The sequence below is a fragment of the Pseudorca crassidens genome, unplaced genomic scaffold (genome assembly GCF_039906515.1).
Source record: "Pseudorca crassidens isolate mPseCra1 unplaced genomic scaffold, mPseCra1.hap1 Scaffold_50, whole genome shotgun sequence".
Classification (NCBI taxonomy): Eukaryota; Metazoa; Chordata; class Mammalia; order Artiodactyla; family Delphinidae; genus Pseudorca; species Pseudorca crassidens.
Genome location: NW_027136302.1, coordinates 2,574,933 through 2,594,835, shown reverse-complemented (window position 1 = coordinate 2,594,835; position 19,903 = coordinate 2,574,933). Strand labels below are relative to the sequence as shown.

Here is a 19,903-nt window from a genome sequence, read left to right as displayed (position 1 = left end):
ATGGAATAGACAAGAGCTACTCCTTGCTCAACGAAATGGACTCAACACCCCATATTAAACGCCTAAGAATGTACCTGACTAGTAAGTATCTTAAAACCTATGGATTGCTATGTCTCCAAAAGAGAATCAAGCGTGTGTACAGGGGCATAAACGCAGCAGTGATAGGATTGGAGAGGTTCGGTGAGCAAATGAAGACCCTTTGAAGTCATATTGCATGGTACCCATTCCACGGGTCTCAACTCTCCAGGTTTAAGGTATTCTTCCTTCAGCTAAAACATGCATGTGGAGCCCAGAGTATGATCAACCGTGTGAAGGGGAGACATGTTCAAATATGTCTCAGTTTTCCTCCCCTGGTACTCGGGTGCAACATTCCAGACGCTTTACTAACACTCTCCCCACTTGGAGAGTCAGCGCCTTTAACCTCCTGTTTGGCCCAGTTTGCAATTTCTGCGGAAGATGAACAGGAATAGGGAGAACCAATGAGAGACTAGCTGGAGGTGTCTGGACGGGCAAATTTAACTCTCATTTCCCACCAGGAAGAGGAAATAACCAAAGGCTCAGCGTGCCGTGCCGGAACCAGATTAGGGCCTGAAGCCATCCTGCGGTGTTGCGGCCAGGTCACAAGAAAGCGAGTTGAAGAAAGGAGCTCAGGGGCACTGTAATTCACAAACCTGCGGAGTTATAAATGACAGCTATCGTCCAAAAATATACTGAAGTAAGGCTGCCAAGAGGACTTGAAAGCGGGGCAGAATTGCAGGAAACCGATTTCAGGAGGTAGACTGGAATTGCATTGAAAGCATAGGAAAAGAGGCAGAACGTCCACAATGATGCACTTGGCCAAAAAGGGCGTATGCGTTTTTTCCTGAATATATTCAGGAAAAAACGCATACGCCCTTTTTGGCCAACCAAGCAAACTTGCAAAGGAAATCTGCACTACAATGAAGTCTCACTTCCCCCCGGTCAAAAGGGCCATCTGAAAAAAGTGTAAAATCCAGAAAGGCAGGACAGGCCATGGAGAACTGGGAGCCTTGTTATGCTGATGGGCGGGATGTAAATTGCCAACAGACACTCAGGAGAAGTGTATGCTGTTTCCTGAAACATCTAAAACACAAAGCAACAGAGCCTAGGGCACTTCCACTTATGGTCCTATAGCTTAGGGAAATTAAAATCAAAAAGACACAGCCACCCCAAAGTTTGGGACGCCTCTGTTTACAAGAACCTCGTTTACCATACAAGTTCAATATCACAGAAAGTGAAAAATGGATAAAGAACTTGTGGTACTTATGTACAATGCAGTATCACTCAGCAATGAAATCTATGTCATCAGGTCCGTAGCAGCATAATGAGTGGATTCAGGGACGATGATTCTAACTGAAATAAGTCACACAGAAAAAGAAACATCATAAGATATCACTAATACACGGAATGTAAACTTGTCTACACAGGAACTGAATTCCAAAACAGAACAGGGTCTCAAATTTAGAAAACCAACTTATGCTTGCTTAAGGGGAAAGGTGAGTTGGGGTGCTGCATAAAACCAGAGATTGAAATGAGCACAGATAAAGTTCCTTAAGCCAAATATGGAATAGACAAGAGCTACTCCTTGCTCAACGAAATGGACTCAACACCCCATATTAAACGCCTAAGAATGTACCTGACTAGTAAGTATCTTAAAACCTATGGATTGCTATGTCTCCAAAAGAGAATCAAGCGTGTGTACAGGGGCATAAACGCAGCAGGGATAGGATTGGAGAGGTTCGGTGAGCAAATGAAGACCCTTTGAAGTCATATTGCATGGTACCCATTCCACGGGTCTCAACTCTCCAGGTTTAAGGTATTCTTCCTTCAGCTAAAACATGCATGTGGAGCCCAGAGTATGATCAACCGTGTGAAGGGGAGACATGTTCAAATATGTCTCACTTTTCCTCCCCTGGTACTCGGGTGCAACATTCCAGACGCTTTACTAACACTCTCCCCACTTGGAGAGTCAGCGCCTTTAACCTCCTGTTTGGCCCAGTTTGCAATTTCTGCGGAAGATGAACAGGAATAGGGAGAACCAATGAGAGACTAGCTGGAGGTGTCTGGACGGGCAAATTTAACTCTCATTTCCCACCAGGAAGAGGAAATAACCAAAGGCTCAGCGTGCCGTGCCGGAACCAGATTAGGGCCTGAAGCCATCCTGCGGTGTTGCGGCCAGGTCACAAGAAAGCGAGTTGAAGAAAGGAGCTCAGGGTCACTTTAATTCACAAACCTGCGGAGTTATAAATGACAGCTATCGTCCAAAAATATACTGAAGTAAGGCTGCCAAGAGGACTTGAAAGCGGGGCAGAATTGCAGGAAACCGATTTCAGGAGGTAGACTGGAATTGCATTGAAAGCATAGGAAAAGAGGCAGAACGTCCACAATGATGCACTTGGCCAAAAAGGGCGTATGCGTTTTTTCCTGAATATATTCAGGAAAAAACGCATACGCCCTTTTTGGCCAACCAAGCAAACTTGCAAAGGAAATCTGCACTACAATGAAGTCTCACTTCCCCCCGGTCAAAAGGGCCATCAGAAAAAAGTGTAAAATCCAGAAAGGCAGGACAGGCCATGGAGAACTGGGAGCCTTGTTATGCTGATGGGCGGGATGTAAATTGCCAACAGACACTCGGGAGAAGTGTATGGTGTTTCCTGAAACTTCTAAAAAACAAAGCAACAGAGCCTAGGGCACTTCCACTTATGGTCCTATAGCTTAGGGAAATTAAAATCAAAAAGACAGAGCCACCCCAAAGTTTGGGATGCCTCTCTTTACAAGAACCTCGTTTACAGTACAAGTTCAACATCGCAGAAAGTGAAAAATGGATAAAGAAGTTGTGGTATTTACTTACAAAGCAATATCACTCAGCAATGAAATCTATGTCATCAGGCCTTTAGCAGCACAATGAGTGGATTCAGGTATGATGATTCTAACTGAAATAAGTCACACAGAAAAAGAAACATCATAAGATATCAGTAATACACGGAATGTAAACTTGGCTACACAGGAACTGAATTACAGAACAGAACAGGGTCTCAAATTTAGAAAAGCAACTTATGCTTGCTTAAGGGGAAAGGTGAGTTGGGGTGCTGCATAAAACCAGAGATTGAAATGAGCACAGATAAAGTTCCTTAAGCCAAATATGGAATAGACAAGAGCTACTCATTGCTCAACGAAATGGACTCAACACCGCATATTAAACGCCTAAGAATGTACCTGACTAGTAAGTATCTTAAAACCTATGGATTGCTATGTCTCTGAAAGAGAATCAAGCATGTGTACAGGGGCATAAACGCAACAGTGACAGGATTGGAGAGGTTCAGTGAGCAAATGAAGACCCTTTGAAGTCATATTGCATGGTACCCATTACACGGGTCTCAACTCTCCAGGTTTAAGGTATTCTTCCTTCAGCTAAAACATGCATGTGGAACCCAGAGTATGATCAACCGTGTGAACGGGAGACGTGTTCAAATATGTCTCAGTTTTCGTCCCCTGGTACTCGGGTGCAACATTCCTGACGCTTTACTAACACTCTCCCCACTTGGAGAGTCAGCGCCTTTAACCTCCTGTTTGGCCCAGTTTGCAATTTCTGCGGAAGATGAACAGGAATAGGGAGAACCAATGAGAGACTAGCTGGAGGTGTCTGGATGGGCAAATTTAACTCTCATTTCCCACAAGGAAGAGGAAATAACCAAAGGCTCAGCGTGCCGTGCCGGAACCAGATTAGGGCCTGAAGCCATCCTGCGGTGTTGCGGCCAGGTCACAAGAAAGCGAGTTGAAGAAAGGAGCTCAGGGGCACTGTAATTCACAAACCTGCAGAGTTATAAATGACAGCTATCGTCCAAAAATATACTGAAGTAAGGCTGCCAAGAGGACTTGAAGGCGGGGCAGAATTGCAGGAAACCGATTTCAGGAGGTAGACTGGAATTGCATTGAAAGCATAGGAAAAGAGGCAGAACGTCCACAATGATGCACTTGGCCAAAAAGGGCGTATGCGTTTTTTCCTGAATATATTCAGGAAAAAACGCATACGCACTTTTTGGCCAACCAAGCAAGCTTGCAAAGGAAATCTGCACTACAATGAAGTCTCAATTCCCCCTGGTCAAAAGGGCCATCTGAAAAAAGTGTAAAATCCAGAAAGGCAGGACAGGCCATGGAGAACTTGGAGCCTTGTTATGCTGATGGGCGGGATGTAAATTGCCAACAGACACTTGGGAGAAGTCTATGGTGTTTCCTGAAACATCTAAAAAACAAAGCAACAGAGCCTAGGGCACTTCCACTTATGGTCCTATAGCTTAGGGAAATTAAAATCAAAAAGACACAGCCACCCTAAAGTTTGGGACGCCTCTGTTTACAAGAACCTCGTTTACAGTACAAGTTCAACATCGCAGAAAGTGAAAAATGGATAAAGAATTTGTGGTATTTACTTACAAAGTAATATCACTCAGCAATGAAATCTATGTCATCAGGCCCTTAGCAGCACAATGAGTGGTTTCAGGTATGATGATTCTAACTGAAATAAGTCACACAGAAAAAGAAACATCATAAGATATCAGTAATACACGGAATGTAAACTTGGCTACACAGGAACTGAATTACAGAACAGAACAGGGTCTCAAATTTAGAAAACCAACTTATGCTTGCTTAAGGGGAAAGGTGAGTTGGGGTGCTGCATAAAACCAGAGATTGAAATGAGCACAGATAAAGTTCCTTAAGCTAAATATGGAATAGACAAGAGCTACTCCTTGCTCAATGAAATGGACTCAACCCCCCATATTAAACGCCTAAGAATGTACCTGACTAGTAAGTATCTTAAAACCTATGGATTGCTATGTCTCCAAAAGAGAATCAAGCGTGTGTACAGGGGCATAAACGCAGCAGTGATAGGATTGGAGAGGTTCGTTGAGCAAATGAAGACCCTTTGAAGTCATATTGCATGGTACCCATTCCACGGGTTTCAACTACCCAGGTTTAAGGTATTCTTCCTTCAGCTAAAACATGCATGTGGAACCTAGAGTATGATCAACCGTGTGATCAGGAGACGTGTTCAAATATGTCTCAGTTTTCGTACCCTGGTACTCGGGTGCAACATTCCAGACTCTTTACTAACACCCTCCCGACTTGGAGAGTCAGTCCCTTTAACCTCCTGTTTGGCCCAGTTTGCAATTTCTGCGGAAGATGAACAGGAATAGGGAGAACCAATGAGAGACTAGCTGGAGGTGTCTGGACGGGCAAATTTAACTCTCATTTCCCACCAGGAAGAGGAATTAACCAAAGGCTCAGCGTGCCGTGACGGAACCAGATTAGGGCCTGAAGCCCTCCTGCGGTGTTGCGGCCAGGTCACAAGAAAGCGAGTTGAAGAAAGGAGCTCAGGGGCACTGTAATTCACAAACCTGCAGAGTTATAAATGACAGCTATCGTCCAAAAATATACTGAAGTAAGGCTGCCAAGAGGACTTGAAAGCGGGGCAGAATTGCAGGAAACCGATTTCAGGAGGTAGACTGGAATTGCATTGAAAGCATAGGAAAAGAGGCAGAACGTCCACAATGATGCACTTGGCCAAACAGGGCGTATGCGTTTTTTCCTGAATATATTCAGGAAAAAACGCATACGCCCTTTTTGGCCAACCAAGCAAGCTTGCAAAGGAAATCTGCATTACAATGAAGTCTCACTTCCCCCCGGTCAAAAGGGCCATCTGAAAAAAGTGTAAAATCCAGAAAGGCAGGACAGGACATGGAGAACTGGGAGCCTTGTTATGCTGATGGGCGGGATGTAAATTGCCAACAGACACTCGGGAGAAGTGTATGGTGTTTCCTGAAACATCTAAAACACAAAGCAACAGAGCCTAGGGCACTTCCACTTATGGTCCTATAGCTTAGGGAAATTAAAATCAAAAAGACACAGCCACCCCAAAGTTTTGGACGCCTCTGTTTACAAGAACCTCGTTTACAGTACAAGTACAACATCGCATAAAGTGAAAAATGGATAAAGAAGTTGTGGTATTTACTTACAAAGCAATATCACTCAGCAATGAAATCTATGTCATCAGGCCCTTAGCAGCACAATGAGTGGATTCAGGTATGATGATTCTAACTGAAATAAGTCACACAGAAAAAGAAACATCATAAGATATCACTAATACACAGAATGTAAACTTGGCTACACAGGAACTGAATTCCAAAACAGAACAGGGTCTCAAATTTAGAAAACCAACTTATGCTTGCTTAAGGGGAAAGGTGATTTGGGGTGCTGCATAAAACCAGAGATTGAAATGAGCACAGATAAAGTTCCTTAAGCCAAATATGGAATAGACAAGAGCTACTCCTTGCTCAACGAAATGGACTCAACACCCCATATTAAACGCCTAAGAATGTACCTGACTAGTAAGTATCTTAAAACCTATGGATTGCTATGTCTCCAAAAGAGAATCAAGCGTGTGTACAGGGGCATAAACGCAGCAGTGATAGGATTGGAGAGGTTCGGTGAGCAAATGAAGACCCTTTGAAGTCATATTGCATGGTACCCATTACACGGGTCTCAACTCTCCAGGTTTAAGGTATTCTTCCTTCAGCTAAAACATGCATGTGGAACCTAGAGTATGATCAACCGTGTGAACGGGAGACGTGTTCAAATATGTCTCAGTTTTCCTCCCCTGGTACTCGGGTGTAACATTCCATACGCTTTACTAACACTCTCCCCACTTGGAGAGTCAGCGCCTTTAACCTCCTGTTTGGCCCAGTTTGCAATTTCTGCGGAAGATGAACAGGAATAGGGAGAACCAATGAGAGACTAGCTGGAGGTGTCTGGACGGGCAAATTTAACTCTCATTTCCCATCAGGAAGAGGAAATAACCAAAGGCTCAGCGTGCCGTGCCGGAACCGGATTAGGGCCTGAAGCCATCCTGCGGTGTTGCGGCCAGGTCACAAGAAAGCGAGTTGAAGAAAGGAGCTCAGGGGCACTGTAATTCACAAACCTGCAGAGTTATAAATGACAGCTATCGTCCAAAAATATACTGAAGTAAGGCTGCCAAGAGGACTTGAAAGCGGGGCAGAATTGCAGGAAACCGATTTCAGGAGGTAGACTGGAATTGCATTGAAAGCATAGGAAAAGAGGCAGAACGTCCACAATGATGCACTTGGCCAAAAAGGGCGTATGCGTTTTTTCCTGAATATATTCAGGAAAAAACGCATACGCACTTTTTGGCCAACCAAGCAAGCTTGCAAAGGAAATCTGCACTACAATGAAGTCTCACTTCCCCCGGTCAAAAGGGCCATCTGAAAAAAGTGTAAAATCCAGAAAGGCAGGACAGGCCATGGAGAACTGGGAGCCTTGTTATGCTGATGGGCGGGATGTAAATTGCCAACAGACACTCGGGAGAAGTGTATGGTGTTTCCTGAAACATCTAAAAAACAAAGCAACAGAGCGTAGGGCACTTTCACTTATGGTCCTATAGCTTAGGGAAATTAAAATCAAAAAGACACAGCCACCCCAAAGTTTGGGACGCCTCTGTTTACAAGAACCTCGTTTACAGTACAAGTTCAACATCACAGAAAGTGAAAAATGGATAAAGAAGTTGTGGTATTTACTTACAAAGCAATATCACTCAGCAATGAAATCTATGTCATCAGGCCCTTAGCAGCACAATGAGTGGATTCAGGTATGATGATTCTAACTGAAATAAGTCACACAGAAAAAGAAACATCATAAGATATCACTAATACACGGAATGTAAACTTGGCTACACAGGAACTGAATTACAGAACAGAACAGGGTCTCAAATTTAGAAAACCAACTTATGCTTGCTTAAGGGTAAAGGTGAGTTGGGGTGCTGCATAAAACCAGAGATTGAAATGAGCACAGATAAAGTTCCTTAAGCCAAATATGGAATAGACAAGAGCTACTCCTTGCTCAACGAAATGGACTCAACACCCCATATTAAACGCCTAAGAATGTACCTGACTAGTAAGTATCTTAAAACCTATGGATTGCTATGTCTCCGAAAGAGAATCAAGCATGTGTACAGGGGCATAAACGCAGCAGTGATAGGATTGGAGAGGTTCGGTGAGCAAATGAAGACCCTTTGAAGTCATATTGCATGGTACCCATTACACGGGTCTCAACTCTCCAGGTTTAAGGTATTCTTCCTTCAGCTAAAACATGCATGTGGAACCCAGAGTAGGATCAACCGTGTGAACGGGAGACGTGTTCAAATATGTCTCAGTTTTCCTCCCCTGGTACTCGGGTGCAACATTCCAGACGCTTTACTAACACTCTCCCCACTTGGAGACTCAGCGCCTTTAACCTCCTTTTTGGCCCAGTTTGCAAATTCTGCGGAAGATGAACAGGCATAGGGAGAACCAATGAGAGACTAGCTGGAGGTGTCTGGACGGGCAAATTTAACTCTCATTTCCCACCAGGAAGAGGAAATAACCACAGGCTCAGCGTGCCGTGCCGGAACCAGATTAGGGCCTGAAGCCATCCTGCGGTGTTGCGGCCAGGTCACAAGAAAGCGAGTTGAAGAAAGGAGCTCAGGGGCACTGTAATTCACAAACCTGCAGAGTTATAAATGACAGCTATCGTCCAAAAATATACTGAAGTAAGGCTGCCAAGAGGACTTGAAAGTGGGGCAGAATTGCAGGAAACCGATTTCAGGAGGTAGACTGGAATTGCATTGAAAGCATAGGAAAAGAGGCAGAACGTCCACAATGATGCACTTGGCCAAAAAGGGCGTATGCGTTTTTTCCTGAATATATTCAGGAAAAAACGCATACGCCCTTTTTGGCCAACCAAGCAAGCTTGCAAAGGAAATCTGCACTACAATGAAGTCTCACTTCCCCCCGGTCAAAAGGGCCATCTGAAAAAAGTGTAAAATCCAGAAAGGCAGGACAGGCCATGGAGAACTGGGAGCCTTGTTATGCTGATGGGCGGGATGTAAATTTCCAACAGACACTCGGGAGAAATGTATGGTGTTTCCTGAAACATCTAAAAAACAAAGCAACAGAGCCTAGGGCACTTCCACTTATGGTCCTATAGCTTAGGGAAATTAAAATCAAAAAGACACAGCAACCCCAAAGTTTGGACGGCTCTGTTTACAAGAACCTCGCTTACGGTACAAGTTCAATATCGCAGAAAGTGAAAAATGGATAAAGAAGTTGTGGTACTTATGTACAATGCAATATCATTCAGCAATGAAATCTATGTCATCAGGCCCGTAGCAACATAATGAGTGGATTCAGGTATGATGATTCTAACTGAAATAAGTCACACAGAAAAAGAAACATCATAAGATATCACTAATACACGGAATGTAAACTTGGCTACACAGGAACTGAATTACAAAACAGAACAGGGTCTCAAATTTAGAAAACCAACTTATGCTTGCTTAAGGGAAAAGGTGAGTTGGAGTGCTGCATAAAACCAGAGATTGAAATGAGCACAGATAAAGTTCCTTAAGCCAAATATGGAATAGACAAGAGCTACTCCTTGCTCAACGAAATGGACTCAACACCCCATATTAAATGCCTAAGAATGTACCTGACTAGTAAGTATCTTAAAACCTATGGATTGCTATGTCTCCGAAAGGGAACCAAGCATGTGTACAGGGGCATAAACGTAGCAGTGTTAGGATTGGAGAGGTTCGGTGAGCCAATGAAGACCCTTTGAAGTCATATTTCATGGTACCCATTCCACGGGTCTCAACTCTCCAGGTTTCAGGGATTCTTCCTTCAGCTAAAATATGCATGTGGAACCCAGAGTATGATCAACAATGTGATCGGGAGATGTGTTCCAATATTTCTCAGATTTCGACCCCTGGTACTCGGGTGCAACATTCCAGACGCTTTACTAACACTCTCCCGACTTGGAGAGTCAGTGCCTTTAACCTCCTGTTGGCCCAGTTTGCAATTTCTGCGGAAGATGAACAGGAATAGGGAGAACCAATGAGAGACTAGCTGGAGGTGTCTGGACGGGCAAATTTAACTCTCATTTCCCACCAGGAAGAGGAATTAACCAAAGGCTCAGCGTGCCGTGCCGGAACCAGATTAGGGCCTGAAGCCATCCTGCGGTGTTGCGGCCAGCTCAAAAGAAAGCGAGTTGAAGAAAGGAGCTCAGGGGCACTGTAATTCACAAACCTGCAGAGTTATAAATGACAGCTATCGTCCAAAAATATACTGAAGTAAGGCTGCCAAGAGGACTTGAAAGCGGGGCAGAATTGCAGGAAACCGATTTCAGGAGGTAGACTGGAATTGCATTGAAAGCATAGGAAAAGAGGCAGAACGTCCACAATGATGCACTTGGCCAAAAAGGGCGTATGCGCTTTTTCCTGAATATATTCAGGAAAAAACGCATACGCCCTTTTTGGCCAACCAAGCAAGCTTGCAAAGGAAATCTGCACTACAATGAAGTCTCACTTCCCCCCGGTCAAAAGGGCCATCTGAAAAAAGTGTAAAATCCAGAAAGGCAGGACAGGCCATGGAGAACTGGGAGCCTTGTTATGCTGATGGGCGGGATGTAAATTGCCAACAGACACTCGGGAGAAGTGTATGGTGTTTCCTGAAATATCTAAAAAACAAAGCAACAGAGCCTAGGGCACTTCCACTTATGGTCCTATAGCTTAGGGAAATTAAAATCAAAAAGACACAGCCACCCCAAAGTTTGGGACGCCTCTGTTTACAAGAACCTCGTTTACGGTACAAGTTCAATATCGCAGAAAGTGAAAAATGGATAAAGAAGTTATCGTACTAACGTACAATGCAATATCACTCAGCAATGAAATCTCTGCCATCAGACCCGTAGCAGCACAATGAGTGGATTCAGGTATGATGATTCTAACTGAAATAAGTCACACAGAAAAAGAAACATCATAAGATATCACTAATACACGGAATGTAAACTTGGCTACACACGAAGTGAATTACAAAACAGAACAGGGTCTCAAATTTAGAAAACCAACTTATGCTTGCTTAAGGGGAAAGGTGAGTTGGGGTGCTGCATAAAACCAGAGATTGAAATGAGCACAGATAAAATTCCTTAAGCCAAATATGTAATAGACAAGAGCTACTCCTTGATCAACGAAATGGACTCAACACCCCATATTAAATGCCTAAGAATGTACCTGACTAGTAAGTATCTGAAAACCTATGGATTGCTATGTCTCCGAAAGGGAACCAAGCAGGTGTACAGGGGCATAAACGTAGCAGTGATAGGATTGGAGAGGTTCGGTGAACCAATGAAGACCCTTTGAAGTCATATTGCATGGTACCCATTCCACGGGTCTCAACTCTCCAGGTTTCAGGGATTCTTCCGTCAGCTAAAACATGCATGTGGAACCCAGAGTATGATCAACCATCTGATCGGGAGACGTGTTCCAATATGTCTCAGTTCTCGTCCCCTGGTACTCGGGTGCAACATTCCAGACGCTTTACTAACACTCTCCCGACTTGGAGAGTCAGTCCCTTTAACCTCCTCTTTGGCGCAGTTTGCAATTTCTGCGGAAGATGAACAGGAATAGGGAGAACCAATGAGAGACTAGCTGGAGGTGTCTGGACGGGCAAATTTAACTCTCATTTCCCACGAGGAAGAGGAATTAACCAAAGGCTCAGCATGTTGTGCCGGAACCAGATTAGGGCCTGAAGCAATCCTGCGGTGTTGCGGCCAGCTCACAAGAAAGCGAGTTGAAGAAAGGAGCTCAGGGGCACTGTAATTCACAAACCTGCAGACTTATAAATGACAGCTATCGTCCAAAAATATACTGAAGTAAGGTTGCCAAGAGGACTTGAAAGCGGGGAAGAATTGCAGGAAACCGATTTCAGGAGGTAGACTGGAATTGCATTGAAAGCATAGGAAAAGAGGCAGAACGTCCACAATGATGCACTTGGCCAAAAAGGGCATATGTGTTTTTTCCTGACATACGCCATTTTTGGCCAACCAAGCAAGCTTGCAAAGGAAATCTGCACTGCAATGAAGTCTCACTTCCCCCCCGTCAAAAGGGCCATCTGAGAAAAGTGTAAAATCCAGAAAGGCAGGACAGGCCATGGAGAACTGGGAGCCTTGTTATGCTGATGGGCGGGATGTAAATTGCCAACAGACACTCGGGAGAAGTGTATGGTGTTTCCTGAAACATCTAAAAAACAAAGCAACAGAGCCTAGGGCACTTCCACTTATGGTCCTATAGCTTAGGGAAATTAAAATCAAAAAGACACAGCCACCCCAAAGTTTGGGACGCCTCTGTTTACAAGAACCTCGTTTACAGTACAAGTTCAACATCGCAGAAAGTGAAAAATGGATAAAGAAGTTGTGGTATTTACTTACAAAGCAATATCACTCAGCAATGAAATCTATGTCATCAGGCCCTTAGCAGCATAATGAGTGGATTCAGGTATGATGATTCTAACTGAAATAAGTCACACAGAAAACGAAACATCATAAGGTATCAGTAATACACGGAATGTAAACTTGGCTACACAGGAACTGAATTACAGAACAGAACAGGTTCTCAAATTTAGAAAACCAACTTATGCTTGTTTAAGGGTAAAGGTGAGTTGGGGTGCTGCATAAAACCAGAGATTGAAATGAGCACAGATAAAGTTCCTTAAGCCAAATATGGAATAGACAAGAGCTACTCCTTGCTCAACGAAATGGACTCAACACCCCATATTAAACGCCTAAGAATGTACCTGACTAGTAAGTATCTTAAAACCTATGGATTGCTATGTCTCTGAAAGAGAATCAAGCATGTGTACAGGGGCATAAACGCAGCAGTGATAGGATTGGAGAGGTTCGGTGAGCAAATGAAGACCCTTTGAAGTCATATTGAATGGTACCCATTCCACGGGTTTCAACTACCCAGGTTTAAGGTATTCTTCCTTCAGCTAAAATATGCATGTGGAACCTAGATTATGACCAACCATGTGATCGGGAGACGTGTTCAAATATGTCTCTGTTTTCGTACCCTGGTACTCGGGTGCAACATTCCAGATGCTTTACCAACACCCTCCAGACTTGGAGAGTCAGTCCCTTTAACCTCCTGTTTGGCCCAGTTTGCAATTTCTGCGGAAGATGAACAGGAATAGTGAGAACCAATGAGAGACTAGCTGGAGGTGTCTGGACGGGCAAATTTAACTCTCATTTCCCACCAGGAAGAGGAATTAACCAAAGGCTCCGCGTGTCGTGCCGGAACCAGATTAGGGCCTGAAGCCATCCTGCGGTGTTGAGGCCAGCTCAAAAGAAAGCGAGTTGAAGAAAGGAGCTCAGCGGCACTGTAATTCACAAACCTGCAGAGTTATAAATGACAGCTATCGTCCAAAAATATACTGAAGTAAGGCTGCCAAGAGGATTTGAAAGCGGGGCAGAATTGCAGGAAACCGATTTCAGGAGGTAGACTGGAATTGCATTGAAAGCATAGGAAAAGAGGCAGAACGTCCACAATGATGCACTTGGCCAAAAAGCGCGTATGCGTTTTTTCCTGAATATATTCAGGAAAAAACGCATACGCCCTTTTTGGCCAACCAAGCAAGCTTGCAAAGGAAATCTGCACTACAATGAAGTCTCACTTCCCCCCGGTCAAAAGGGCCATCTGAAAAAAGTGTAAAATCCAGAAAGGCAGGACAGGCCATGGAGAACTGGGGGCCTTGTTATGCTGATGGGCGGGATGTAAATTTCCAACAGACACTCGGGAGAAGTGTATGGTGTTTCCTGAAACATCTAAAAAACAAAGCAACAGAGCCTAGGGCACTTCCACTTATGGTCCTATAGCTTAGGGAAATTAAAATCAAAAAGACACAGCCACCCCATAGTTTGGGATGCCTCTGTTTACAAGAACCTCGTTTACAGTACAAGTTCAACATCACAGAAAGTGGAAAATGGATAAAGAAGATGTGGTATTTACTTACAAAGCAATATCACTCAGCAATGAAATCTATGTCATCAGGCCCTTACCAGCACAATGAGTGGATTCAGGTATGATGATTCTAACTGAAATAAGTCACACAGAAAAATAAACATCATAAGATATCACTAATACACGGAATGTAAACTTGGCTACACAGAAACTGAATTACAGAACAGAACAGGGTCTCAAATTTAGAAAACCAACTTATGCTTGCTTAAGGGGAAAGGTGAGTTGGGGTGCTGCATAAAACCAGAGATTGAAATGAGCACAGATAAAGTTCCTTAAGCCAAATATGGAATAGACAAGAACTACTCCTTGTTCAGCGAAATGGACTCAACACCGCATATTAAACGTCTAAGAATGTACCTGACTAGTAAGTATCTTAAAACCTATGGATTGCTATGTCTCTGAAAGAGAATCAAGCATGTGTACAGGGGCATAAACGCAGCAGTGATAGGATTGGAGAGGTTCGGTGAGCAAATGAAGACCCTTTGAAGTCATATTGCATGGTACCCATTCCACGGGTTTTAACTACCCAGGTTTAAGGTGTTCTTCCTCCAGCTAAAACATGCATGTGGAACCTAGAGTATGATCAACCATGTGATTGGGAGACGTGTTCAAATATGTCTCAGTTTTCGTACCCTGGTACTCGGGTGCAACATTCCAGACGCTTTACTAACACTCTCCCGACTTGGAGAGTCAGTCCCTTTAACCTCCTCTTTGGCCCAGTTTGCAATTTCTGCGGAAGATGAACAGGAATAGCGAGAACCAATGAGAGACTAGCTGGAGGTGTCTGGACGGGCAAATTTAACTCTCATTTCCCACCAGGAAGAGGAATTAACCAAAGGCTCAGCGTGCCATGCCGGAACCACATTAGGGCCTGAAGCCATCCTGCGGTGTTGCGGCCAGGTCACAAGAAAGCGAGTTGAAGAAAGGAGCTCAGGGGCACTGTAATTCACAAACCTGCAGAGTTATAAATGACAGCTATCGTCCAAAAATATACTGAAGTAAGGCTGCCAAGAGGACTTGAAAGCGGGGCAGAATTGCAGGAAACCGATTTCAGGAGGTAGACTGGAATTGCATTGAAAGCATAGGAAAAGAGGCAGAACGTCCACAATGATGCACTTGGCCAAAAAGGGCGTATGCGTTTTTTCCTGAATATATTCAGGAAAAAACGCATACGCCCTTTTTGGCCAACCAAGCAAGCTTGCAAAGGAAATCTGCACTACAATGAAGTCTCACTTCCCCCCGGTCAAAAGGGCCATCTGAAAAAAGTGTAAAATCCAGAAAGGCAGGACAGGCCATGGAGAACTGGGAGCCTTGTTATGCTGATGGGCGGGATGTAAATTGCCAACAGACACTCGGGAGAAGTGTATGGTGTTTCCTGAAACATCTAAAAAACAAAGCAACAGAGCCTAGGGCACTTCCACTTATGGTCCTATAGCTTAGGGAAATTAAAATCAAAAAGACACAGCCACCCCAAAATTTGGGACGCCTCTGTTTACAAGAACCTCGTTTACGGTACAAGTTCAATATCGCAGAAAGTGAAAAATGGATAAAGAAGTTATCGTACTTACGTACAATGCAATATCACTCAGCAATGAAATCTCTGCCATCAGACCTGTAGCAGCATAATGAGTGGATTCAGGTATGATGATTCTAACTGAAATAAGTCACACAGAAAAAGAAACATCATAAGATATCACTAATACACGGAATGTAAACTTGGCTACACAGGAACTGAATTCCAAAACAGAACAGGGTCTCAAATTTAGAAAACCAACTTATGCTTGCTTAAGGGGAAAGGTGAGTTGGGGTGCTGCATAAAACCAGAGATTGAAATGAGCACAGATAAAGTTCCTTAAGCCAAATATGTAATAGACAAGAGCTACTCCTTGATCAACGAAATGGACTCAACACCCCATATTAAATGCCTAAGAATGTACCTGACTAGTAAGTATCTTAAAACCTATGGATTGCTATGTCTCCGAAAGGGAACCAAGCGTGTGTACAGGGGCATAAACGTAGCAGTGATAGGATTGGAGAGGTTCGGTGAGCCAATGAAGACCCTTTGAAGTCATATTGCATGGTACCCATTCCACGGGTCTCAACTCTCCAGGTTTCAGGGATTCTTCCGTCAGCTAAAACATGCATGTGGAACCCAGAGTATGATCAACCATCTGATCGGGAGACGTGTTCCAATATGTCTCAGTTCTCGTCCCCTGGTACTCGGGTGCAACATTCCAGACGCTTTACTAACACTCTTCCGACTTGGAGAGTCAGTGCCTTTAACCTCCTGTTTGGCCCAGTTTGCAATTTCTGCGGAAGATGAACAGGAATAGGGAGAACCAATGAGAGACTAGCTGGAGGTGTCTGGACGGGCAAATTTAACTCTCATTTCCCACGAGGAAGAGGAATTAACCAAAGGCTCAGTGTGCCGTGCCGGAACCAGATTAGGGCCTGAAGCAATCCTGCGGTGTTGCGGCCAGCTCACAAGAAAGCGAGTTGAAGAAAGGAGCTCAGGGGCAGTGTAATTCACAAACCTGCAGACTTATAAATGACAGCTATCGTCCAAAAATATACTGAAGTAAGGTTGCCAAGAGGACTTGAAAGCGGGGAAGAATTGCAGGAAACCGATTTCAGGAGGTAGACTGGAATTGCATTGAAAGCATAGGAAAAGAGGGAGAACGTCCACAATGATGCACTTGGCCAAAAAGGGCGTATGTGTTTTTTCCTGACATACGCCCTTTTTGGCCAACCAAGCAAGCTTGCAAAGGAAATCTGCACTGCAATGAAGTCTCACTTCCCCCCGGTCAAAAGGGCCATCTGAGAAAAGTGTAAAATCCAGAAAGGCAGGACAGGCCATGGAGAACTGGGAGCCTTGTTATGCTGATGGGCGGGATGTAAATTGCCAACAGCCACTCGGGAGAAGTGTATGGTGTTTCCTGAAACATCTAAAAAACAAAGCAACAGAGCCTAGGGCACTTCCACTTATGGTCCTATAGCTTAGGGAAATCAAAAAGACACAGCCACCCCACTGTTTGGGACAGCTCTGTTTACAAGAACCTCGTTTACGGTACAAGTTCAATATCGCAGAAAGTGAAAAATGGATGAAGAAGTTGTGGTACTTATGTACAATGCAAAATCACTCTGCCATGAAATCTATGTCATCAGGCCCGTAGCAGCATAATGAGTGGATTCAGGTATGATGATTCTAACTGAAATAAGTCACACAGAAAAAGAAACATCATAAGATATCACTAATACACGGAATGTGAACTTGGCTACACATGAACTGAATTACAAAACAGAACAGGGTCTCAAGTTTAGAAAACCAACTTATGCTTCCTTAAGGGGGAAAGTGAGTTGGGGTGCTGCATAAAACCAGAGTTTGAAATTAGCACAGATACCATTTAATAAGCCAAATATGTAATAGACAAGACCTACCCCTTGCTCAACAAAATGGACTCAACAATGAGGTATCACCTCACACCTGATAGAATGGGCATCATGAGAAAATCTACAAACAAAAATGCTGGAAAGGGTGTGGAGAAAAGGAACCCTCTTCCACTATTGTTGGGAATATAAATTGATACAGTCACTACGGAGAACAATATGGAGTTTCTTAAGAAACTAACAATAGAATTACCATATGATACAGCAATCCCAGTACTGGACATATACCCAGACAAAACCATAAATCAAAACGAGACATTCACCGCAATGTTCATTGCATCACTATTTACAATATCGAGGTAATGGAAGCAACCTAAATGCCCACAGACAGACGAATGCATAAAGCTGTGGTACATATATAAAATGGAATATTACTAAGCCATGAAAAGGAATGAAATTGGGTCATTTGTAGAGACGTCGATGGATCTAGAGACTGTCATACAGAGTGAAGTAAGTCAGAAAGAGAAAAACAAATCTTGTATATTCATGCATATATGTGGAACCTAGAAAAACTGTACAGATTAACCATTTTGCAAGGCATAAATAGAGCAACAGATGTAGACAACAAATGTATGGACAACAAGGGGGGAAAGCTGTTGGGGGGGTGGTGGTGGGAGGAGTTGAGAGACTGGGATTGGCATGTATACATTTATATGTATAAAATAGATAACCAATAAGAACCTGCTGTATAAAAATACAAAATAAAATTCAAAATTAAAAAGAAATAAAATTTAAAAAATAAAACAGAAAAAACAATTATTCCCTTCACATACATGTATTTATATGAATAAATTATTTCCATGCTTATATCTGTAAATACAAAAAAGAGGAATAAAATCTACCTTGAACCAAAAACGAAAAAGAGAAAAAAAACACAGAACCCACCAGTTCCACAGAGGAAAACCGTATCAGGGCACTTGCTCCAGTTGTAAACAATTCTGAAGTTGGCCAGTGGTGGGGAATCGTCTCCCATTCAGCCAGCAGCCCCCACGCAACAAGCGTCCTCATTGCAAAGCTGGGGCACCGTGCCGAGGCATCTGTGAGTAAACGTGAGCTGAGCCCCAGGCCAGTTGCTGCTGAACTATTCCCACCCGTCCCAGGTAAAACACCTGAATATATACAAGGACTTGAAAGCCTAGAGGAAGGGCCATAGAGCCACACGAGTGACAGCATGCCGGCCGACTTGGTGCCTGCAGGCCAGCCAGGATGGTCCTGGCCCTGGGTGCTCTTCTGGAAGATTTCCATTTCCCTGCCTGAGATACCCGTCCTGTCCCTGCCCCCACTGCTTTTTTCCTTCCTCACCTCTGCCCAGGGAGAAATTCCAGCAGCAGGTATGGGTGACACATCCTCTTCTTTAGCAGGTGGCAGCCTGGCAACTGCTGCAGAAAGTCCAGCAGAGCCCCACTCACACTGGGCCACCCACAAAGCCGTGGCCTCTCACTCCCTCCCACCAGCCCAGCCCCGAGACTGCTGACAGGGCAGAGAAAATGGCGTCAGGCACGGCTGCAGGGGCTCTTGCTGCCTGGAGTGGTATTTATATTGATCTCAACCCAGGCACACCTGGGGAGGGCTGGCCCGCACGGTAAGGCTGCCCAGGTCAGCCAATCATCACCCCTCAGGGGCTCACAGTTGCAGAAAATGGAACTTGCTGAACCGGCCAGGTCCAAGGAACAGGTGTGGGCTCCTGAGAGTCAGGATAGACAAGGGGCTGCAGCTTTGGCTTGTTTTCTAATCATTTTATCTGGCCCATGAGTGGGAGACAACTTCAAGAAAACCCTCTCCTTATGAGAGGAACCCAGGAGTCAGGGAGAGGAGGGGTGGGTGGTGGTTGGAGACAGAGGCCTGGTGCCCCGGGTGCAGTGGAAGTCTCTGGAAGACCAGGTGGAGGGAGGCCGCACAGAGTGATGCCCAGGGTCACAGACCTGTCGCAGCTGCTGTTTGTTAGTTCAAGTCCTGCTCTGAGGTGCTCTGTGCCAGCTCTGATTGACAGGTGAGCTGGGGGTGCTCTGCAATGAGGGCTATGTGCACGGTTCCTGTGTGCCCAGCCCTGCCACGGTACCTGCAAGGGTAGCTCTGTATCCTGGGAAGGGCCTGACCACGAGAGCCCCGTGGGCTGGGGTGGGGGTGGGGTACCTGCCCAGGTGAGCTCCATATTCTGGGATTGGTCTGACCACGAGAGCCCCATGGGCTGCTGGGGACCTGGTAAAGGATGTCAGGACAGTCAGTGAAGCCACCGAGGATATACCTCCAGTTGCTCCTAATTCCTACACCCTGCTGGTCATTCTACCAACCACCAGGACATGGTATTCTGTATTAGTCTTCAATGATGCCTTCTTTTGTATTCCATTAGTCCCAGAGTCACAAGAAATTTTGGCTTGTGAGTGGCAGGACTCAACATACAACTAAAACAATACTTCCGGGCCGTCTTGCCCCAAGGGTGCAAAAATTCCCACACCATCTTTGGGGAAAGCTTAGCTAAAGACCTAAAAGTTCTACCTCTGGAAAAGGAAACCCTCCTTCAGTACGCAGACGACATTCTGA

General features: G+C 44.5%; 1 long non-coding RNA gene across 1 annotated transcript in view; it reads right to left on the bottom strand.

Moving 5' to 3' along the window:
• LOC137218213 (uncharacterized) overlaps positions 1–18,293 on the bottom strand; it is a 384,576-nt gene extending 366,283 nt beyond the window's left edge. The window contains exon 1 of the long non-coding RNA XR_010940532.1: positions 18,248–18,293. This is a non-coding gene — a long non-coding RNA (uncharacterized lncRNA). The remainder of the gene's footprint in view (positions 1–18,247) is intronic.
• Between the last annotated feature and the right edge of the window lie 1,610 nt (positions 18,294–19,903).